Raw genomic sequence first — 10217 nt, forward strand, 5'->3', positions numbered from 1 at the left:
AATTGGCACCACATAGCATGTAGCAACTTATTGCGACGTGCCATTCCTGAAGCTTTGTTATCGCCCCAATACAGTTCGCAATTCTCAGCGCAAACCACGCCTGCAGTTTTCGAGAAGCTTCGGGACTGTAGTAGATCATTTCGATAAGATTATGCCCACTTCGCAAACTGTTCTTCGTCGAAAATATCGTCCTACGTCACGGCGCCCCGGAGGTCCTCATCACCGACAGAGGAACGGCATTTACTGCTGACCTAACTCAAGCAATCTTGTCATACAGCCAGACAAACCACCGCCGGGCGACAGCGTACCGGCCACAGACCAACGGCTAAACAAGACGATCGCAGACATGCTGTCAATGTACGTCGATGTCGAACACAAGACGTGGCACGCCATTCTTCCGTACGTGACCTTCGCATACAACATGCCGGTGCAGGAGACGACGCAGATATCTCCATACAAATTGGTCTACGGAAAGAGCCCGGCAACGACACTCGATGCCATGTTACGCAACGTCACCGACGAACAAAACTTCGATGTGAGTGAGTACCTTCAACGCGCTGAAGAAGCCCGACAACTCGTGCATCTCCGCATCAAGAATCAACATGCGAACGACAGCCGCCGTTACAGTCTTCGACGACGCTTCGTGGAATACAAGCCCGGTGAACGTGTTTGGGTGTGGACGCCGGTAAGCCGATGTGGGCTCAGTGAAAATCTTCTGCGACGGTACTTTGGACCATAGATGGTGGTTCGACGTCCCGACCCACTTGATTACAAGGTCGTCCCCGACGGCTTCACGAACTCTCAACGACGCCGATCGCGACCTGAAGTTGTCCATATCGCGCCCCTCAAGCCGTATCATGCGCGTAAAGAAACTGAAACAGTGTTTTTTTTCTAATAATGCTGTATCGTAATTTATTTATTGTACTTTCTTGCGTTATTGTTGTACCTTCGTATTTAGTTAAAGCATCGGGACGATGCCTTTCTTAGAGGGGCGCAATGCCACGTTGCATTTCTCAAGTTATGTTATCGCCCCAATACACTACACAATTCTCAGCGCAAACCGCGCCTGCAGTTTTCGAGAAGCTTCGGGAATGTAGTAGGTCATTTTGATAAGATCATGCCCACTCAGCCAATAGTACAGATTATTCTGAAACACTCGTCACCGCCAGCGATAACGCTTAAACATTCGATGGAAAGAGTATAAATGCCGCCGCCCTTCGCCGCTTGTCAGTAGTTGATCGACGGCCGACGCTCCGCTCACTGCCATCTGTGCAAGACTGCTACTGTAATCGGACTTTCCGTTTACTGAGCACCGGTTCGCTCAAATAAACAGTTAAATCCAAACATAAAATCTTCTGTCTTCGGCCAAGTCACGAGCCCATGACAATATGACGATCTTAACCTAAAAAATAAACCACAATAGACGGCTATCAACAGGTAAGTGTACATAACCTAGGGCGTCGTCGTTTTCTATATTTGGCACACAATTTGTTCAACACCTTTAGCGCACTCTCAAGCATGGTTTACAGAAGAAGTTGCGCAATTTCCCGATGAGAATTACTGCTTAGCTTCAACGGCGTCGCATCTGACCTGTTAGACGCCGTTCAACAGTACAACACAATTACGACAATTTCTTTTCCAAATAAGCCACTAAGGCATCTTTGCACACTCTAGTACCTAACATAAAGCCCTCGCATCGTATTCTACGCGGGCTCAAATACGCATTCAAAAGTACAAATCAAGCAATTGGCATGGGCAATGTGGGTGATTTAAAAAAACGCCTTTAAAAAAAACGCGTCCCGCCGCGGTGGTCTGGTAGCAAAGGTACTCGGCTGCTGACCCGCAGGTCACGGGTTCGAATCCTGGCTGCGGCGGCTGCATTTATGATGGAGGCGTAAATGTGGTAGGCCCGTGTGCTAAGATTTGGGTGCACGTTAAAGAACCCCAGGTGGTCGAAATTTCCGGAGCCCTCCACTACGGCGTCTCTCATAATCATATGGTGGTTTTGGGACGTTAAACCCCACATATCAATCAAATCATCATCAAATAAAAAAAAAACGCGTTACACTATGATTAAATAACACTTGTGCAGTTCTTCTTGTTCTGTGTCATTGGTTTCTCGAGACTGCATTATGCACTATTGCCTCACATATATGCAAAATTGGTCAGCACTTCAGCGTGATGTTTTGGTTGTTTCATTCATGTGCACTGTGAAGCACGAAACCTAATATGCCAAGCGCAAAGACACCAAGACAGTATATCTCAAGACCGCTATGCGAATATGTTTTCTTCCACTTTTCCTGTTGATTGGTTTGACTCTGGCACGTGCCGGCACCTTCTAGAAGGCACTGTACATACACGTCTACAGTAGTGCCCAAGCAGTAGAAGAGACGCAAAATAGTCTTCATCAAGTCCGACCGGCCTATCTGCCTAGCACTTACGCGCACTGGTCTAGTCTTATATCAGCTTGGGTGTTAAAAAACCTCAGGTGGTCAAAATTTACGGAGAGCTCTACTACGGGGTATCTCATAATCATATCACAGTTTTGGGAAGATAAACCCCGCAAATCAAATTATGTGTCAGTTTGGGCGGCACACTGTTGCGAAAGCCATACAAGGCTCTTTAAATAAGGTGATATTGATGGATGTCTGCAAAAGCCCTTTGCGCAGTCTATGTAAAATATTCCTTTCCACTTACTCCGTGCTTCGCATCCTCAAGGTAAAGAAGCCGATCAATTATGACATGCGCCACGATAAGAATAATTATAATTCAAAATTTGAAAAGTTAGAGTTTTCGTGCTGGAGAAAACTTGCTACTGCACAACGGTCACTTCTTTTAGGAACGCTAAGAGTTTATTGCCATAGCCTGAAGTCATAACTACGTTATTGGAATCCATTGCAATATTTCAAGGAAGCAGCCTCTTACTCTCGTACACTATATATGCTACAGAATTGCCAACATGAGTTCTGTACTGCACTGCAGAAATAGTACTCTTCTTTGTTTCGGCACTACTTCTTTTCGTTTTACTCGTTGACTGCTTCCAACCCCTTGTTCGCTTGCGCACGGATCAAGCAGCTAATATGCTTTACTAATGATGACCTGCCGCCATCCTAGCAGCGATATTGTAGCTGGGTGGGTTGAGGAATGAGAAGGAGTGTCAGCGGACGTGAAGAGAATATACATGATACGATCTTAGATATAATAGTCACTAGACCACCCCGCAAGTGATCTAGTGGCTAAGGTACTCGGCTGATGACCCGCAGGTTGTGAGTTTGAATCCCGGCTGCTGCGGCTGCATTCCCGATGGAGGCGGAAATGTTGTAGGCCCGTGTGCTCAGATTTGGGTGCACGTTAAAGAACCTTAGGCGGTCGAAATTTCCGGAGCCCTCCACTACGGCGTCTCTCATAATTATATGGTGGTTTCGGGACGTTAAACCCCACACATATCTATCTATCTATAGGTTTTTGTTGACGTGTCTTCCATTTGGACCAGGTAGGCACTATTTGGTGCTAGGTTGTAACATATATGGTACTTTAAATTATTTAACATCAATTAAACTTCTTAGTTCTCTTTTGATTATATGAAACGTTTGAAATAGGGCCATTGAACACTTGTTCGCATCTGCAATATTGAGCGCGTTCAAGTTTTTAACATCGTCTTTGCCTCTATAGAAACAGAGTCAGATTTACCTCCGTCGTCGATGCTGAGGTGAAAGACATGCAGGATTGGTACATCGCAGCTGCTTTCTGCCACGACAGTTGATTGAAAGGGGGAAAGTGAGCACTGATAAGGTCTGTTAGAGCAGCGATATCATTGGCCTTTTCAACCTAAGAAAAACAGGTGAAAAAACGTGGGTGTGTGAGCCTCCGTTTTTGGAAAAAGATTTACAATGCCGTCAAACAAGTGGCGAAAACTCGGTTGCAGTAGTGTTAAAAAATAAACAGCATTAGTATTGAAACAGGTGTGAACCTATAATAAATTTTATCAAGGACAAACTCTGCATATGTTGGCCCGCTTTCCGTGAACCATAGATTTTTTCACGCGATGTTACATTACCGCGACCAACTAAAAAAACGAAACTCACCTCCTGTGTTAGTTCGACTGAGCCTGTCTTAGCGATCACTTCACCGTCTTCGCAAAGTACGAAGTCATTCATGCATTACGGAGAAGACATGACCGAATCACGTGCATATTGCGTGTACATACGTAGGTGTTACTGGTGACAAGTCTTGCCCCGCCGTGGTGGTCTAGTGGCTAAGGTGGTCTAGTGACTTGGCTGCTGACCCACAGGTCGCGGGATTGAATCCTGGCTGCGGCAGCTGCATTTCTCATTGAGGCGGAAATGTTGTAGGCCCGTGTGCTCAGATTTGGGTGCATGTTAAAGAACCCCAGGTGGTCAATATTTACGGAGCCCTCCACTACGGCGGCTCTCTTAATCATATGGTGGTTTTGGGACGTTAGGCCCCACATATCATCAATCTAGTGATAAGCCTACCAGTGTACACAAGCATTCAAATTTACACAAACTGAGTACAGTGACTACCTTCTCAGTTACCTATATTGTACTTAAAACGTGTTTGCATTTATTTTATTTTTTATTTTGCGCTTTAGCAACTAAAATCTAACGTGTTTCTATATCATTTTTCACGTCATGCAGTATTTTTATTTTTCAGTAAGCCTCAATATGAGCGACAAACAAATTGCAGAATGCTATAACATGATCTTGAAAAACACTCCTTGCCAACAGAGCAAGCCTTCGAGAATTCTTAACTCAATCTCTAATAAGCGTACAAATACACTTCAAATGTGTAGAATACTTGTATAATATAGCGTAGTGCAGCGTATCCTAATGCCAATAATCAATAGTCAGCAGCGAATCTTGTAAAAAAGATTGATCTCTTCATTAGTCGCCAACGCACAAACATAAGAGCATTTGTACAGCGACCCGCCGTGGTGGTCTAGTGGCTAATGTACTCACCTGCTGACCCGCAGGTCGCGGGATTTAATTCCCGCTGCGGCGGCTGCATTTCCGATGGAGCCGGAAATGTTGTAGTCTCGTGTGCTCGGATTTCGGTGCACTTTAAAGAACTCCAGGTGGTCAAAGTTTCCGGAGCCCTTCAGTACGGCGTCTCTCATAATCATATGGTAATTTTGGGACGTTAATCCCACATTCATACACCAGTGACTGCATGCGTAATCAATGTATACCGCGTCTGATAGATCTTACTTAGTATAAGCACAACATCAAGGAAAGGAATATAACTGATGTACAGTTCCCTAGAAAGCGCAGCAGTAGCTTCTTTCACTTACGTGTTTGAACGTGTTTTCTCCTCTGAAGTACGTGCATACATATTTGTAGAAATCCTTGCACGGGTAAATGGTATAATCAATGTTCTGCCACAACCACATGGCCAGGAAGCGGCAAAGAGAACCCGTGCACTCATTTTTGTTGAGGCCAGTGGATGACGAATCATGATGTCTCCGGTCCGGAGAAGTCACGGATGTATTTACAAAGTGTGATGAAGTCGTTTCCTTGGGCCACGTCACACTGGGCGCCGATTTTTCAGAAACGTGGAAAAAAGCTAGTATGCCGACCTTGCGGGGAGTAAAAATAAAAAATGTATGTCTTAGAATTACAAGCACATTCTTGATTCGCGAGACGAGGAATTTCTTCCACTTGATTCAAAATACGTGCTGAGTACCCATAAATGAGAACAGAGTGAGTGCTATCCACAAACAGTTTTTAAACTTCTCTAGCTTTAAGCGGTCGGACGTAGGTGAAAGAATGTGTAGGGTGCAATAGAGAGGCGTCTTTTTTGATTATATGTAAATAATTGATTCACTCGCTTGCTTTCAGCACTACATCTCTATTATTTTGAGGCGAAGCTCTTTGCGTGTGCGTCATTTTCTCCTCTTTAGTAGTAGTAGTAGTATAGTAGTAATAGTAGCGGTTGTAGTAGCAGTAGTTGGAGTATGTAGCCACTTATAGTTAGTATCGAGAATTGCTCACTAGATGGGGCTGTTTGAATATGTCCTTGAAGTAATATTACTAAACGGCATTAGTGGTTTTTGTATAGTTGACGATTTCGTATATTTGACGCACAAATGGACGTATGGACAGACAGACAGGTGGATGGACAGACAGATAGCCAGACGGGCGGACGGATGGGTGGACGCTTCGCCCCACTCATCATCAATCGCTTTGTGGATATGCTGGGAATTTTTGATCATTTTTAAAAGACACTTAATAGTACGTTAAATGTCTGAGACTAGTGTGGCAATACATGGAATTATGACCGGGTAAGAGTTTGTTTTGTTGCCTTTTCTTGAATGAACAATACTTGGACACTTGTAAACTCAGGTGTGGTAAGATCATTTCTATACACAACATAAATCAACCTCTTGGATGTGAAATAACGAAAAAAGCCACCTCCATTATAAAATAATTCTCGCACGATAAAAGTTATCTTTAATTTAATAATAAGGTGTTGCGACAAATAAAAGTTCGGCACCTGCGTTATATCAATATGAATGAGTTCCTGTGAACATGGGCCCTATTTTGTTACAGGGAAAGTCACAGTGGTGTTATCGTCATGCGAGTGCCCGTTAATTAACTGTTTTATAACCCACTTATGCAGTCGCTAATACGTCTAAGTTGGAACTCGTGACAATGTTTGTGATAATCATATTAGGAAGTCTAAGAAGTAGTTAGGAATAATCAGTGAATGTCAATGGCAATGTCCAGACTGAGCTCTCCGAACATTCAGACAAATTGATTGTATTTTAAATTTTTCAGAGCCACTGGACCGTGTCGACCATTGAGGTTTATTAGCTAATATAACTTTCCTCAATCTGCACTCTTTACGAGCATTATCGTTGCGAAATTTTTTGTCATGTCGCAAACACTTCACAGTTGCTAACAATCACTCATCTCTATTCAGAAATGTATTATCTGGTGTACCACAAGGCAGCGTCCTTGGCACCTTTTTATTCCTCATATACATAATGACCTGCCACCTAACATTTCATCAAACATTAGTCTCTGTGCATATCACAGCACCATGTACTGCAAAATCCGCTCAACCGCAGATCACCTAGAATTTCAAAAGGATGTAAGCCAAGTAACCACATGGTGCAAGCTATGACGAATGTCGCTTACCAGAGATAGGCGCAAGTTATTCACATTCAGCCGCAAATGGACTGACTTCTTCTTCAATTATTCACTAAATAGCTTCTTTGTGTCCCCTTCCTGTTCCTACAAATAGCACTGTGTTAAGTTCTTCAATAAATCCTGCTGGTTCACTCATGTACAGAAAGTAACCACTAAAGCACCACGCACATTAGGTTATCTTAAACGGAATCTCCGTGGAACTCCCACACCTACAAGTAAACTTGCATTTGAAACATTCCTTCGCCCACAAATACAGTACACATAACACAGTTGGCCACACGGTCAGGCTTGCCTAATAAATTCTCTTAAAGCTGTTCAGAATCGCGCCTCACGTTTCATTTCCGGGAACTGCAACCGTAACTTCAACGCAGCAAGCATTAAATCATCGCTCTCTCTTGCTACCTTGAAATGACGCAGACTAATTACATTGTTTTTGCTGTTTCATTAGAATGTCTACAATGTTCATTAGTCATCGGTGCGAATTGTAAAACCTTTAAAAACTTCACGTTGTTTGAATATTTCATCAGGCTATCAGCGCATTTCAGGCAGAAACATCGAATTCGATTCGTCCGCCTTGTCACAAACAATTATTCGTTGGATTGGTCATCTGGAGCACATCGCTACCATTAGATATGCAACCAAAATTGGGGACGCAGTGACGGCAATATTTTCTAATCGATATCCTCTTTACCGATTGTATTGGCATGTTTATTAGTTTTTTTTTCTTTTTCAGTGTTCTGTACTGCGGCAGTAAACAATGGTGATTTTGGGACGTTAAACCTCACATATCATCAATAAACAATGTATACAGTTTGTCCTATGCTCCAGTTATTGTTATACCTACGTATTTACTCCCCCCCCCCCTCTCACACAATACTCCGATGTAGGAGTCTGTGAAGTGATTTGAATAAATGAATACATAAATACTCTTGTCGTGGTCACTCTCTTCCCGCAAGCCAGAATTTTATGTGAAAAAGTGACGATGTTTGAACATAAATGCGTTGCGGTGGCACGTTTATATGCCGCACCTTGTCATCTTGCAAGCAGGAGTGGATTGTGCTAATCTAACGTATGATGTTTGCTGCTTTGTTTTGCTGGCGCCCAGGAGACGTGTATTGTTTTGCGTTGACCTCGAACGAAACACTGCAGCCCTCAAATCGGTTTTAAAAGCCGAGCACTTCAACACATGGTATAGGAGGTCACTAAACGTCGCTACGGTGGGTCAATCTCCACGACAACTCATCAAAACGCCACGACAATTGACCAAGTCTTTAGGGGAGGGGGATGAATGAAGAAGAAGCATCCTATCCAGAATGTAACTGGAATTCAAATGTGTTTGCGCATAACTGCAGCTCATTAAATATGGCAAACTCTTGTTCGTGATTCCTAAACTGTATGTGTCAATCAGGGTTTGCAATACTTTCGCTTTCAATTGTCACAGGTAGGTTTAGCATAGTTACAGTTTTTCTTTAACTTTACAGCATACACCGCATGCTCCTGAAGAGCGCCGTAAGAATGCTTTGTGTTTATTTCCGATATTGAAAACAAGTATGTACTACACATTGCACGCAAATACGCGATCCACTTGTGTGTCAATAATGACCTGCCATTTGTCATGAATAGACTCCGTTTTGACTAATTGTGTCACTTTCCCTAAATATGTCATGATTATAGTTTTCGTGACGCGTTCATCCGGATGAACGTTACACAGCACCGGGCACGCTCACTTTCCGAAAAACCTTTGAACTTCGATCTTTACGTAAAGGGAGGCCCTGAAATGATGAGGGCGGGCCAAGGAGAATAAACACAAGCATCATTCCACTGACACGCTCAACGTTCAATATCACATGAACAAGGCCAACAATCGACCCTTGCTTAAATTTGACGTTAGGTTTCTAAACAGCTTCTGTTGAGAATGGGAAGTCAGTAGAGTACAGTCTGAAGACTTTCCCACAAGAACAACTTCCCGCATGTTTAACTATTGTGAATAAATAACGAGTTTTTATGTATTAGCATTAGCATATATGTATGGGCTCCGGAAAAGTAGTATACGCCTTTATGTTGTGTTTCTGCGACAATTCTGAGGTAAATAGAGACATCAGTTACAAACATCGCGTCTAAAAACTGCGTCCGTATTAAAAGTGTAACCTATTGCAGACTGAAAGCATATTAAAAAACTGGCAGTGTTTTGAATAAATGCAATTCAAATAACATTCTGACCATGATAAAAGCCAGTAAAACCTCGATGTTTTGGCATCCGCATATAGGAGCCTTCCTCACAAATATTTTGAATACGGCTGCCGTACTTTGGGCCAAACATCAACCAGTTATTGGGTGTTATCTTTGTTGGCTTATTGTTCTAATGCCTTCATGTCTGCTGTTCCAGGCCAGGGGGTTTTTCCGTCCAACTACCGATTTCAGTGCTGGTAATACTTGCTATAACTTATATAGGAGCCTTCCTCACAAATATTTTGAACAAGGCTGCCGTACTTGGGGCCAAACATCCAACAGTTATTTGGTGTTATTTTTGTTGACGTATTGTTCTAATGCCTTCATGTCTGCTGTTCCAGGCCAGAGGGTTTTTCCGTCCAACTACCGATTTCAGTGCTGTTAATACTTGCTATAACTATCAGTTTTGGAAACACTCCGATGAACAATATGGTGACAAGTCGTTTTGTCTTCGGTATAAAGTACAAGTGATTGTGTAATGAAACAGAAATCTGGAGAGTGGTTGTTTGATTCAACATGCCCTTGTATGTGTAGAAATACGCCTTGTGTGTGTGCACGCTAAAACACCCTATAACTTTTGCAGATTGTTCAGGAACACGATAAAAAAATTTCGAACCATGTTCTTGGGGCACTCACCGTTGTGAAGTCATTCTCTTGTGACTGTTTAGCGACGGTAATTATGAAGTGTATGATGCTAGAATAGAGTGCCAGTCCCACAACAATGAATAAGATGAGGGCCAGGTTGACTGAATTGTGCTCGTGGCCTTCCTCGGGGTCAATCGGCGCTTGTAGAACGCTTCTTCCTTTGAACCCTGT

The sequence above is a fragment of the Rhipicephalus microplus genome, chromosome 3 (assembly GCF_043290135.1).
Source record: "Rhipicephalus microplus isolate Deutch F79 chromosome 3, USDA_Rmic, whole genome shotgun sequence".
NCBI classification, from domain to species: Eukaryota; Metazoa; Arthropoda; class Arachnida; order Ixodida; family Ixodidae; genus Rhipicephalus; species Rhipicephalus microplus.